At 38.1% G+C, this 13,722-nt stretch overlaps 1 long non-coding RNA gene across 1 annotated transcript in view; it reads right to left on the reverse strand.

Annotated features, from left to right (window-relative positions):
* The window catches only part of LOC129645427 (uncharacterized), a 59,730-nt gene that overhangs the window by 29,050 nt on the left and 16,958 nt on the right, over positions 1–13,722 (reverse strand). Inside the window, exon 3 of the long non-coding RNA XR_008711316.1 lies at positions 5,952–6,012. This is a non-coding gene — a long non-coding RNA (uncharacterized LOC129645427). The remainder of the gene's footprint in view (positions 1–5,951; positions 6,013–13,722) is intronic.

Here is a 13,722-nt window from a genome sequence, read left to right on the forward strand (position 1 = left end):
TCTATAACTTAACATTTAAACAAATGTTGTAAGAATAGTAAAAGAAATTCCTAAATAACCTTTATTCAGATTCATCAATTATTTATATGTGCCTCATTTGCTTTATCATTTTCTCTCTCTGCCTTTCTCTTTGTATTTCTCTATCTATATCTGTGTATTCATATTTTATGAATTATTTGAGAACTGGTTGAAGTTGTCATACCTTTTCTCCTAAATACTTTAATGGATTATCTTTGTGAGAAAATTTTCTTATAAACAACAGTATATTTATCACAATCAATATGCTTATCAGTAAACACATATTTCTATATTTATTTCATATATATAAATAAAGCCTATAATACACAGATGGACTTTTCAGAATTGCCAACCCATATCCCTGTAAAAAACACTCCTATTAACTACAGCTGAATGACTTGCTAGTTTTTTCAGATAAAATTTACATACATTTAAATGCAAAAATCATAAGGGTTCAATTTACTGAGCTATAACATTTTACATGCTCCTAATATTACACTGGAGAAGGCAATGGCACCCACTCCAGTACTCTTGCCTGGAGAATCCCATGGACGGAGGAGCCTGGTAGGCTGCAGTCCATGGGGTCGCTAAGAGTTGGACACGACTGAGCAACTTCACTTTCACTTTTCACTTTCATGCATTGGAGGAGGAAATGGCAACCCACTCCAGTGTTCTTGCCTGGAGAATCCCAGGGATGGTGGGGCCTGGTGGGCTGCCATCTATGGGGTCACACAGAGTCAGACACGACTGAAGCGACTTAGCAGCAGCAGCAATATTACACTGAAATGTCATCTCTTCCTTTGAAGACTGCCTCGGTTGCCTCCACTTGCAGATTGAACATTTCTCTATTATAAAACTTACTGCAATTATTTCTTTGATGTCCACTAGACTATAAACTCATGAAAAAAAAAAAGGGGGACAATGCTTCTTCATTTGGGGGCCCCCGGTTCCAAACAGTATCTGGTGTATAACAAGGTATCAATAAAAGTTTGCTAGAGAAGCAAAATGACATTGGAACAGATAGCCTGCAGCTTTAAATAAGGGAGCTGTATAATTTTAAAGTTAAGATCTGCTCACTGTGTCTACTAAATCACCAGTAAGGAATGTATGATAAGAATTGTCAAGACATGAAAGGGAGAAAAGACAGCAGTTGGAACACAAATAAATCATTAGGTTCCTAAAACTCCTTACAAAGACAAGAAACTCTTTTTAATCATTCATGCAGCCTTTAAAACTTGTGGGTGGTACAAATTGCTACCACAATATTTATATAGTAAAACCTTCAGCTTTTATAACATGTTTAAAAGCAAATGAATGTTACCTGTCCAAAACCTAATGGAGAACATTTTTGTAGTTCCTGTTTGATATTCTGACACCTGAGATTTTCTATTTTCAACTGTCTAAAAGCTGTGGTTAATCAAATGTGTTGACACACAGATATTTCTTTGGTATCACTAACTATTTTGACCAAGGGATAGGTTACATGAATTGAAATCTGATTACGCGGTTGCTTCTGAGTCATGTCGGGAGTTGCTCTTCTTTTTCTTAATTAAAAAAATCAAAAGAAAATATATACTCTTTTGAATATAACTAAATAAGTAACTGTTTTTAGTTCCTGTGAGAAATTACCACAGAACAGTTCTATGATATATTCAACTCACGATGGGTTTATCGGGACATAACCTCATTGTAAGTGGAGAAAGGTATGCAAATCCAAAGTGTATAGAACGAAGGAAATAGTAAAGAAAAGAAACCAATGAAATAGAAAACATAAATGACAGAGAAAATTAACACAAACAAATTTTTTTTTTCTTTTTGAAAGAATAACAAATTTGATAACCCCTACATGGGTTTCCCTAATGGCTCAGACGGTAAAGAATCTGCCTGCAGTGCGGGAGACCCAGGTTTGATTCCTGGGTCAGGAAGATCCCCTGGAGAAGAAAATGGCAACAGTATTCTTGCCTGGGAAATCCCATGGAAAGAGGAGCCTGGAGGCTACGGTTCATGGGGTCACAAGGAGTTAGACACGACTGAACAACTAACACTTAAGCCCTACATAGGCTAATAAAGAGAAAAATAAGAAAAATCACCAATACCAGGAATAAATATGTGAGTATACTACAAATGCTACATATATTATTAACAATTTGATGTTAATAAATTCAACAGCTAGATGAAATTCCTAAACAATGCAACTTACCAAAACAGACACAACAAGAAATAGGAAATATTGCTGAAAATATATTTATTAAGTAAACTGAATTTGTGATTGAAATCTTTCCTCAAATACATCAGGGTCAGATGGTGTCACTGGTGAACTCTTTTAAACACTAAGATAAGAAAAGGTATCAAACTTACATAAATGTTTTCCAAAACAGAAGATGAGGAAACACTTTGCAATGTGTTCTATGAGGTTAGCTAGATCCTGGTACTAAATCTGACAAAGTCATTAGAAAAAAAAAAATTAAAACACCAGTCGTTTCCAACTGGCTACCCCATCTGGTTTCCTTTCCCCTCCCTCAACAGGGAGACACACTCCTCTGCACTGGGGGTAGGGAAGGGAAGAACAGGTTGGCTGGTGGGTGACATCATCAGACTGTGCACAGTCCCCAACTGAACAAGGAAGTTGATGCAGCCCCATGTGACTTTCTTCAGGTTCCTGCAAGATCTAGACAGAAGCCAGAATTCGGCAAAGAAATGTAAGATACATGACTTAGAAGATAAACCACTTGATCTGCTAAGCAAACATTATTGCCAAATGCCTTAAGTAACTGATGGCTTGTAGAAGACTACTTATTAATATAAGAGTTCTTTGAGATTATGCTATACCAGCAGTCATTAATGTCACCAGTCATATGAACAACCCACAAGGAGACACTGAAGATGAATAAAATAATGGAGTGATCATGAAATCAGAAATACAAACACAAAAAAGAAATGGTAAAATTCTGAACTGGAACAAACACAAAGGAAGGAAACCCACAGCAATCCTTGGAACGCGGATGAAGAAGAAGGTAAAGAATAAGATTTTTTTATCCTTAAATTATGCAGAAAATAAAGTCAAAGAGTACCTAAAATCTTTATTGGAAGTTCAATTTTTATAAAGCACATGTCTGGATTAAGATGAAGCTGACAAAAATCTCAAAAGGTCTCTTTTCTCCTGCTGGCGTGCAGAGGATTTTCTGGTGAGGCAGTTCTGAGAAAGTGCTTTGAGACAATGGAAGTTGACACATCCATCTTTTTGAAAACACAGCAAAAATAGGTGCTGGAGATGGTGAGAGTGCCACTGGAGAGAAATAGGAAAGTGAGAGACTCACCTCTTCTGTTCTCACTGATAGTAAGATGGACAGAGCAGGGGAAGAGCAGTCACAGTATTGGTGAGGTTCATCGGGGAATCAAGGTCACAGTGAGGAATATGGGCTCTCTTCCTTCAGAAGCTGATGCAGACATTCTAGCTGTGAAATTTCACACCGTGACAATGGAAGAGCGGGGGACAAATACGGAGCACTGATGCGGTCTGGCTTAGATTATGTCTAGTGGACTTTCTCCCAAATGCAAGTCATGGTGACTAGACTTTTAGGGAATAACCCCATGGTATGTACACAATCTATTTTTCCTCTACCTTAAATATGTAGTTGTCAGAAGCAGTGTCTGTTGTGGGAGTTATCTGTTGCCTTGTGAACAATTAAAGATGTTTGTTCTTTTTTCTGTTGATCACAGCTGCTTTAGAGCTCAACAATGTAATATCTGTTCTCTTTTAGAACAGTGAGGGATAAAAGGCAAATGAACCAAAGCAAATTTGCCATTCTCCATGAATAGCAGGTATAATGCTTTTGGAATTTTTGTAGAACTCCTGCAAATACTTGCTTTATGTTTAGATGGTATAAATAATGATACAAATGTTAGCTAGAATGACGTTATAGCTGGTTGAGCTTTTGTTCTCTGTAGTGCATTGACAGATTTTTCATTTTAATTATCATTGTTGTTCATCAAAATGTCCTATTTTTTAAAATAGCCTTTGGGAAAATTTCCAGGGCCACACTTCCAATATTTCTTTGCTGCCAGCACCTTGACTGCTGAATTGCATTATATGAAGGGATGGAAAATATCTATGTTTATTGTAAATTTTGATTTGAGAAAGCCATGATGCAGCACCAGACTTGATTTTAAGTGGAATTTCCTAGAACTTCCTTGGGGCTCAGCAAGATAATCTCAACTAACCGTTGAGAGTTATTGTAAACAAATACTTGCCGTCCCAACAGTGAGGCACATTACTCAGGACCTTAAAGATATTTTCTTAGAATAGCACCTCACCGTTCTTAAATGCTTATCTCTTACAGCCTCAGTCACAGAACAGCTCACACTCAACACCATGCCAACATGTACCAAAGTGACTAATCCACTCTCAACACACTCTCTGCCAACCTTCACTGTTGGTGCTGTGTACTAAGTCACTTCAGTCGTGTCTGACTCTTTGCAACACTATGGATTGTAGCCCACCAGGCTCCTCTGTCCATGGGATTCTCTAGGCAAAAATACTGGAGTGGGCTGCCATGCCCTCCTCCAGGGGCTCTTCCCTGGATCGAACCCAAGCCTCTTAGGTCTCCTGCAATTGCAGTCGGGGTCTTTACCACTAGCGCCACCTGGGAAGCGGGATCAAACAAAACACAGAGGAAAGACATAGGGCATCCATTAACCATGTACAAAGCCCCCTATCTGTCTCAGATTTTTTTTATTATTTATATATGGCTGAAGGACTTCCCTGCAGCTCAAATCGTAAAGAATCTGCCTGCAATGCAGGAGACCAGAGTTCAATTCCTGGGTCAGGAAGATCCTCTGGAGAAAGGAATGGCAACCCACTCCAATATTCTTGCCTGGAGAATTCCATGGACAGAGAAGCCTGGCAGGCTACAGTTCATGGGGTCACAAAGAGTCAGACACAACTGAGCAACTCACACACACACACATGCATGGCTGAAGATCCCATATATTCTTCCTTGATGAAGTCTGAGAATGAGAGCAGTGAAATTAGATGACAGCATCTTAAGCATAATTAAGAAACATTTCAACAGACCAGAGGTCAAATAACTTTAACATAATCCTTGATATAAAATATGATCTTAATTTAATGGTAGAAACACATATCAAATGATATAGTTAAGCCAGAGTTTCCTCCAAGTATTTTTCAAAAACCACTGAAGATATCTAGAAGCTTTAAAAATTGGTTTTATCCTTGCAGTTGATATTTGGAAGAAAAGCTCTAAGGTGCATATAGGGCATTTAATCACTGAATATTTGCTTCTGGACCTTCCACTGAATGCATTAAATGATAAACTACCTGATAAGTGGCCACTTTTTGAACTTGTATTCTCCAAAGACCTCTCATTTCAGAAGACAGCACTGAAAGACCATTTCATTTCTCTGTGACTTCTCTTGGTGATACTCTGGGGACATTTTAGTTGAGTCATTTAAAATAGAACATTACTACTGCCACAAATCAAATGATGAGGTATTAGTTTCCAATTCTTTGAGGAAGTAAATGTTGGAGAGGCATGGGGAGAAGGAATATATTTCATAAAATACTGCAATAAAGCTCAGGACTGATCACTGACTGGTAGGTGTTTCAGTATGTGATTAAAAATCTGTAACGGGCAGTTAAGAAAATTACCAATAAGAAGAAACTTTGAGCTCACAAAACAAGGACAGACTGAAGTGTCGATTTTGTCTCCACTAAGTGAGTGTAAAGAAAAAAACAACAACAAACTGAAGTTCAAATAGAAAACAATCTACTGTGGTTCTACTTCTGGATGTTATTTATTAACACAATCATTCATTTAATTTATTCGTTAACTGAGTCATAGTCTTTCTAGCAAGTGTACATTGAACACTTTTGTTTCATGGTCAAGATAGAATCAGTAGCCAAAGTTACTTACCATCTACTAGTTTTCTTTCCATGTCCATATATACTGCATTGTCTTGATTTATAAAAGTTACCTGGGAAAAATAGAGGTCTTTTTTTCTTTTAGAGGAATAATACAGAAATTGTTGCTGCTATTTTGATGAGAAAAATTTTGTACAATGTGTTTTAATCTTTCTAAATAAAATGTAAATGTCATTTTCTTAAAGCAAATTACAAAAAACCCCCTCTATAACCATAGATGCAAACTCCTTAATGAGATATTCACAAGTAGAATCCAGCAATATATTAAAAGAATGATATACCATGACAAAGTAGAGTTTATCCCAGGAATGCAAGGTTGGTTTCATATTCAAAAGTCAATCAGTATTACTCATTATAGTGACAGACTAAAGGAACAAAACCATAGGATCTCCCCAATAGATGTGTAAAAAGCACTTGACAGATTAAAAAAACTCTCATAGGATTAAAACAAATTCTAAGTAAACCAGAAATAGAAGGGAACTTCCTCCACCTGATGAAGGATATTTATGAAAATCTTGCAGTTGATATAATGCTCACTGGTGAGAGAATAAGTGTTTTTCCTCTCAGACTGGACATAGGGTAAAGATGTCTCCTTTTAATGTTGTAATGGAGGCCCCAGCCAGTGGACTAGGGCAAGAAAATGAAATAAAGAGCATAATGTGTTTGCATGAGAATTCTAAGGAACTTAAAAGCAACTTAACTTGGCTTAAAACTCAACATTTAGAAAACTAATATCATGGCATCTGGTCCCATCACTTCATGACAAATAGATGGGAAAACAATGGAAACAGTAAGAGACTATTTTTTGGGGCTCCAAAATCATTGCAGACAGTGACTGCAGCCATGAAATTAAAAGATGCCTGCACCTTAGAAGAAAAACTATGACTAACCTAGACAGCATATTAAAAAGCAGAGACATTACTTTGCCAACAAAGGTCCATCTAGTCAAAGCTATGGTTTTTCCAGTAGTCACGTATGGATGTGAGAGTTGGACTATAAAGAAAGCTGAGCACCGAAGAAGCGATGCTTTTGAATGATAGTGTTGGAGAAGACTCTTGAGAGTCCCTTGGATGGCAAGGAGATCCAACCAGTCCATCCTAAATAAAATCAGTCCTGAATATTTATTGGAAGGACTGGTGCTGAAGCTGAAACTCCAATACTTTGGCCACCTGATGCAAAGAACTGACTCATTTGAAAAGACCCTGATGCTGGGAAAGATTGAAGGAGTGAGGAGAAGGGGATGACAGAAGATGAGACGGTTGGATGGCATCACCGACTCAATGGACATGAGTTTGAGTAAGCTCTGGGAGTTGGTGATGGACAGGGAAGCCTGGCATGCTGCAGTCCATGGGGTCGCAAAGAGTCGGACACTTCTGAGCGACTGAACTGAACTATAAGCGATTACTAGAATTAGCAAATTTTTAAATGTTTCAAGGTACACTGTCAATATTCTAAAATCAATTGTTCTTTTATATTTTACTGGTTTGATGGTAATAAAAACAAAAATTTTCATTTAGAAAAGCAACTACAACGTAAAATATTTAGAAATAAATTAAAACATGCAAGATCTCTCTGCTGAAATATGCAAAACATTACTGATGGAAATTAAGGAAAACCCAAATAAATGGCTATGTGTATCAATACCATGTTCATGGATTAGAAGACTTAAGTGAACCTGAAAAAGAAGAATGAGTTGGAGGATTTACAGTATTTCAACAAGATCCCCTGGAGAAGGAAATGGCAACCTACTCCAGTATTCTTGCCTGGAGAATCCTATGAACAGAGAAGCCTGGCGGGCTATATAGTACATGAGGTAGCTAAAAGCTGACCTTGACTGAGTGACTAACACACACAAGACTACATAAAATCAGGACAGTGTGATACTGGCATGAGCACTGAGAAATATCAATGGAACAGAGCAGTGAGCCCAGAAATGGACTCACATTGATAAAATCAATTAGTTTTCAACAAAGGTACCAAAGTAATACATTTGGGCAAGCAAAATCTTTTCAATGAATGCTCAGTCTTGTCCAACTCTTTGCGAACCCATGAACCATAGCCCACCAGGCTCCTCTGTCCATGGGATTATCCCGGCAGGAATATTAGAGTGAAAGGTACTGGAATAAACAGATATTCAACTGGGAAGTGCTTATTCAAAAGGAACCTGGATGTTCTTCAGCTTTGCCCTTGTTCAATACATGAATCTGATGTTTTCCTTTTCTATTTACACATCAGTAATGTAGTATCGGGCTTCCCTTGTGGCTCAGCTGCTAAAGAATCAAAGCACCATTTCCACTATTAAAATAATATTCCCACTGCAAATTTTTCCTTTTAAAAAATGACTTTTTTAAGTTACAAAAGCTAGTTTTTCATTTATAACAACTCATAGGTTAAAGCATAAAGTCAACAAAAATTACTCACGATAACACAACCCAGAAATTATCCAAACTGACCTTTGTTTGGGGTTGGTTTTTCTAATCTTTTGTATTTAGTGTCATAAAAACTGTATGATGTATTTTTAACCTAATATTATTTTGCATGTAATTTTATTTTTTTAAGACTCTGAGATTTTATTATTATTATTGTTTGCCTATAATATGACAATATTAGCTTTCAACATATTTTTATGACAGTTGTAATTGCATTTCCTAAAGACATAAATTTTAATTGTAAGCTACATTCAGATTGCGCTTCCAACAGACATCTATTTCTGGAGTATCTGCCAACCTCCCCTATCTAAAATGTTAACTGTACTACTGAACAAGCATGACTCAGAGAAGCAATCATGGAACATTTTATTTTAAACTCTTACTTTAAATTTATTTTGTGTGTTTAGTTGTTCTCTTGCCCCTGATGAAATTCAGGGCAGGTCACAAAACTGAGCATTTCAAAATTATTTTTAAATATCCTGTTACAAGGAAAACTACAGAAGCCATCTCTGGGCAGCCAAATTTACAGTAGAAAATCTGTTCCAAGGCCACGAGTGATTGTTCAAGTTCTGACAACCTGAACAAAATGGGCCGATAACGCTCTCACTCAGGAATTCCAAAATTAAGTCCGGAGGAAAGTTTGCCTACAACCAGAGCCCACATTGTGGACTGAAGACGGAGAAATGGAGTCTTCCAAGAGAGAGAAGATGGAAGGAAATGCAGAAAAAGGAGAAGCAGATATGAACCAAGAGCTCTTCCTGGATTCTGCCAGCTGCTAATTGCTGATTTTACTTCCTTTCACAACTCCAGGTGCATTCCTGCCTCTGGGTTCTGTGAAACCCCTCAATCATTGTCATACCCAGCTTCTCACTTTTTTCTTGTCAAATCAAGTTTTTGTTAAAAGAAGCCCAAATAACACAGAAACGAATATGGACTATGGGAAGTTTTATCCCCAAAACAACCAACCCTGCTCATAAACCCTACTCCTGTTCCGAGTGTCCTTTGGCTTTGCCCATGGACGGAAGTCCTTCTCTCATCTGTTCCCTCCGTCTGAGGTCCATGTTAGCTGTAAACTTGCAGTGTCCCCGCTCACTCACTAGGGTGTTCTCTGTATTGTTACCTAGATCATTTCTGCTCTTTTGAAATATCAATGTCAAACTTTTATGTATGCTTTCTTGATCTGAGAGAGCACATTGTCAGAAAATGTTTAGGATTTGATATTCAGTGACTCCTTCAGATGAGTTTTTAACTCTAATCCCTTTGTGTTGTTCTTAGAAAGGAAATCAAGTTTTATTTGTCTTACTATTATTCCCAAGGTAGTCACTAATTTTAATACTGTGAGAATAAAGCACTTCAGTTTTTTTGGCCTCTGAATGTCGATGAGTCCTGTTTTTAAAAATTTGTCTTGGGTGAGTCATAAATTTACACAACATATTTTTAGTGACTAAAGGCAAAATTCACTCACATTGCTAAATTAAAACAATTCCAGTATTACCAATGTAATTTGTATTGGTTAGTGTAGTTCGAAGGATATGTCTAAAAAACCAAATATAGAGAAGTAACACAACCCTAAAATGTCCTAATATTAATTTTTTATCACATGACTTAGAAACTATCTTTACTATTCATATTGCAGACTCTGTTCTATCTCGGGTGAAATATTTTTAGTTTATAAAACCAATTTGTAGAACATATTAAGTTTTAGAAACTTGGCTTCTTCACATTCTCAAACTATTGTGAAACTTTATTAAATTAAGTGAATCAAACAAAACATATTCAATAAATAGTCAACATTGGCTAGGTGATATAGATGTTATAGAAACAAAAGATGCCCTTCTTTACCTGGTAAAGTAGTTAGGAAGAGACACAGAACAATAGTAATAAACCAAGACACTGTGCAAGGATGTTCATGCTGATTTTTAGAAGTCCTGAGATGCAGGGGTAAGAAATGGAAAAAAAAAAAAAAAGTAAACAAAGAAGGTAAGAACAGAGGATACAAAGAAAGAGCATACATCTTGCATTTCTGACAACTTTTTTGTCATTCGCTTCTTGGGGCTCCATTGAAATGAACTGAAGTTGAAATAGTCAGAGAGAACTTCCCAGAGAGTTGGATTAGATTTGGGACTTGAAGAGACAGGATTTGAAAGAATAAATGGTCAAGTAGACAACATAAGCCAAAGTATGGAGATGAGAATACATTTAGTTTTGAGGAGGAGCAGTTAACCTTACTAGCGTTGGAAGTCATAGGAAAGAGAACTGGGAGAGCAAGGTGGAAAAAAAGAGAAGAATTTGAAACATGAAGAACATAGGAAAATGCTGAGAAGAGGGATAACAGGATAAAAATTGGTTAGGGGGGATTAGCTGAGCACGGAGAAGGTAATGGCAACCCACTCCAGTACTCTTGCCTGGACAATCGCATGGACGGAGGAGCCTGGTAGGTTGCGGTCCATGGGGTTGCTAAGAGTTGGACATGACTGAGCATCTTCACTTTCACTTTTCACTTCATGCATTGGAGAAGGAAATGGCAACCCACTCCAGTGTTCTTGCCTGGAGAATCCCAGGGACAGGGGAGCCTGGTGGGCTGCTGTCTATGGGGTCGCACATGACTGAAGTGACTTAGCAGCAGCAGCTGAGCAAGGTCATGAAAGGTGCTTGGGAAGGGTGAAGACTGGAGTCTGTCACGGTAACTAGGGCATTGCCATAGTGATCCTTCCACGAGGCGATGATGGCAGTGTTAAGGAGGACCAATAAGCGCTTTCCAAGAAAGAAAACTATTTGATCTTGAGGAACCTTAGTCAGAGATGATAGTAGAAATTCTTGTCCAAAGGAGTTGGGAGATATGAGGCTGGAGCTTAGGGAAGCAGACAGCATGGAGAAGTAGACTGACACAGATTTAGCAGTCAGTGATACAGAGGAGACAGCTGACGCCGAGAATGAGGGAGGCTTCATCAAAGAAGGAATGTGAAGAAGAGAGCAGAGAAACGAAAGTTGGCAGGCACCCACACGGAGGGCGCAGGACAAGTAAATGAGCCAATGAAGAGGAAACACGTGATCTGAGATGGAGGTGAGACTAAAAGACAGTGTTATCAGAGAACTGAAGCAGCAGGGTGCTTAAGGAGGAGGACTCTGTTACCAGAGCTGGAAGAGGGTGAAGCAGCCAGAAGATGAGGACCTTAGGAGAAAAGTTAATAACCAATAACCATCTGGAACTGGAGACCAGATCACATAGACAAGGGAGAGAAGGAGCTGAGACAGTGAGCCAGAGGACACGGGCGGAATTATAAAGCAGCTGGGAGGACAGGCTCTGCGAGCAACTCCACCTGAATCCTGGCTCTACCCAGACCAGGCACCTTAACACACAGACGCTGCCCTAAGTCTCCATGCACGGGATTGAACGGCATCCCGCCAAACTCACATCCCTCCCAGAACCTCAGAATGTGACCTTATTTACAGACAGGGTTCTTGCAGATATAAACTAGTAAAGATGAGGTTATTCTACAGCAGGTGGGCCCTTAATCCAATATGACTGCTGGCCTCATAAGAAGAGGAAAGGACACAGAGAGAGCAGACACAGGGAAGACGACCACGTGAGGATGAAGGCAGAGACTGGAGTTAACCTGCAGCTGCAAGCCAAGGAAAGCCGAGGACGGCTGGCAACCCTGGAAGTTAGGAGAAAGGCCCAGGGCAGATTCTCTCCCAAGAACCTGAGAGGACTCAGCCCTGCTGACTCCTTGATTTTGGACTTCTAGCCTCCTGAACTGTGAAAAAATACATTTCTATTGCTTTAAGCCACCCATTTTGTGGCACTTAGCTACGGCAGCTTCAGTAAACCAATATTCTTGGTAACCTTATCCTTAAGTGAGGATACCTAGCACTCTCCTATAGGGAAGGTTGGAAATATAATATTAAAAATGCTTAGCTCAGTGTCTTTCCCCTTGCAAGAGCTCAGTTACATGTCGTCATATATTTTTTTTTGAACAATTTGGTGTGGAAGAAAGGAAAAAGTGGTCCTAGATAAGTCATAGATGTGGTAAAGTAAATGTTGTTATTGTTTCTTTTTAAACAGCACTTATGCATGCATATTAAAACACAGAAAATAAATAAAGTCTCCAGAGAGAGGGAGAGACTAAAGAATCTGGCGATAATAAAATCTTTGTCAAAGACCAAATCCAGTGCAAATGAGAGATTTCAAGAGATGGGACTATAAAGTAATAGACAACATACTTTAATGACTTACTACCACTTATAGTCCCAAGACGGTATTATCCTTCAGAGAAGATGTTCTGGAGGGTAGACTGCTATTCTAATGGCATTGCCATCACCACAAATACTTTTTAATTTTCTTCCAAACCATGTAGTTCCAAACTACACAGACAAAGTTTTCATTAATTATGACACACCTCATTCTTTATCAAAATACATATCTTCCCAGGCTGTTCACTCAACTGACATGACACCAAGCAACTTCTATTTCCAAATGCCAAGTCCACCCTGAAATTATAAATATTAGCACCATTGAGGGCATTTTTAAAAGGTGTACCAAATATTTATCAAAGTAGTCTTAAATACCAATGTGAAAGAAAACATTCTGATTTCAAATAGAATATCAAACTTGTTGGCATAAAACCCTGATGACTTCAAACTAGACACGTGTTTTGACACAAGTTTTTTAAAACAAATATATATCAATTTTTTCCCAGATATGTTAACACTTAAGGCCTAACTGGCTACTCACTGAAGCAATGATGGAATTTTTACTGGTGAATTTCCAACTGAAATCCACTCAGCTATTTCTAAGTAAGCCATTTAAGTACATGGCTTTATTTTTTTCCTCCTTATATCTTATACCTCAGGATACACAAGAAAGAAATGGCCTTGTTTTCCAAATGCTTACAAAGAACAGAAAGGAATAAACAATGATTTTAAAATGCTTAATAAACTATTCACATCGTGTTCAGATTTTCAGAGAGGAAGGACAAGCAAAGGGGGAAAGGGCCATCTTCAATTTGTTCCCATTTTAACTTGCCCGGAGTTTCCATCCAAACAAAAAAAAGATCATTAACAAAAAAGTCACTTTGCTTAAAATGAGATCTTTTAAAATGGGCCTTTTAGTATAAGAACCACGAATTTTTTGCTCTTTAACCTTCACTGTGGAGTAAATTAAATTCTTTATTCATCCTTCTATTGCATTCTGTGCACCATATTTCACAGTGAAACACTAACCTGCACTTTATTTGAGCTTGGAAATCCAGGACAAATATAAGAAGGTTGCAATAAAAGAGGAGGCTCCCCCAGAGCCCAGACTCTGAGAAGCAAAAAATGTGCCCTGCCCAG

The sequence above is a fragment of the Bubalus kerabau genome, chromosome 3, assembly GCF_029407905.1.
Source record: "Bubalus kerabau isolate K-KA32 ecotype Philippines breed swamp buffalo chromosome 3, PCC_UOA_SB_1v2, whole genome shotgun sequence".
Lineage (NCBI taxonomy): Eukaryota > Metazoa > Chordata > Mammalia > Artiodactyla > Bovidae > Bubalus > Bubalus kerabau.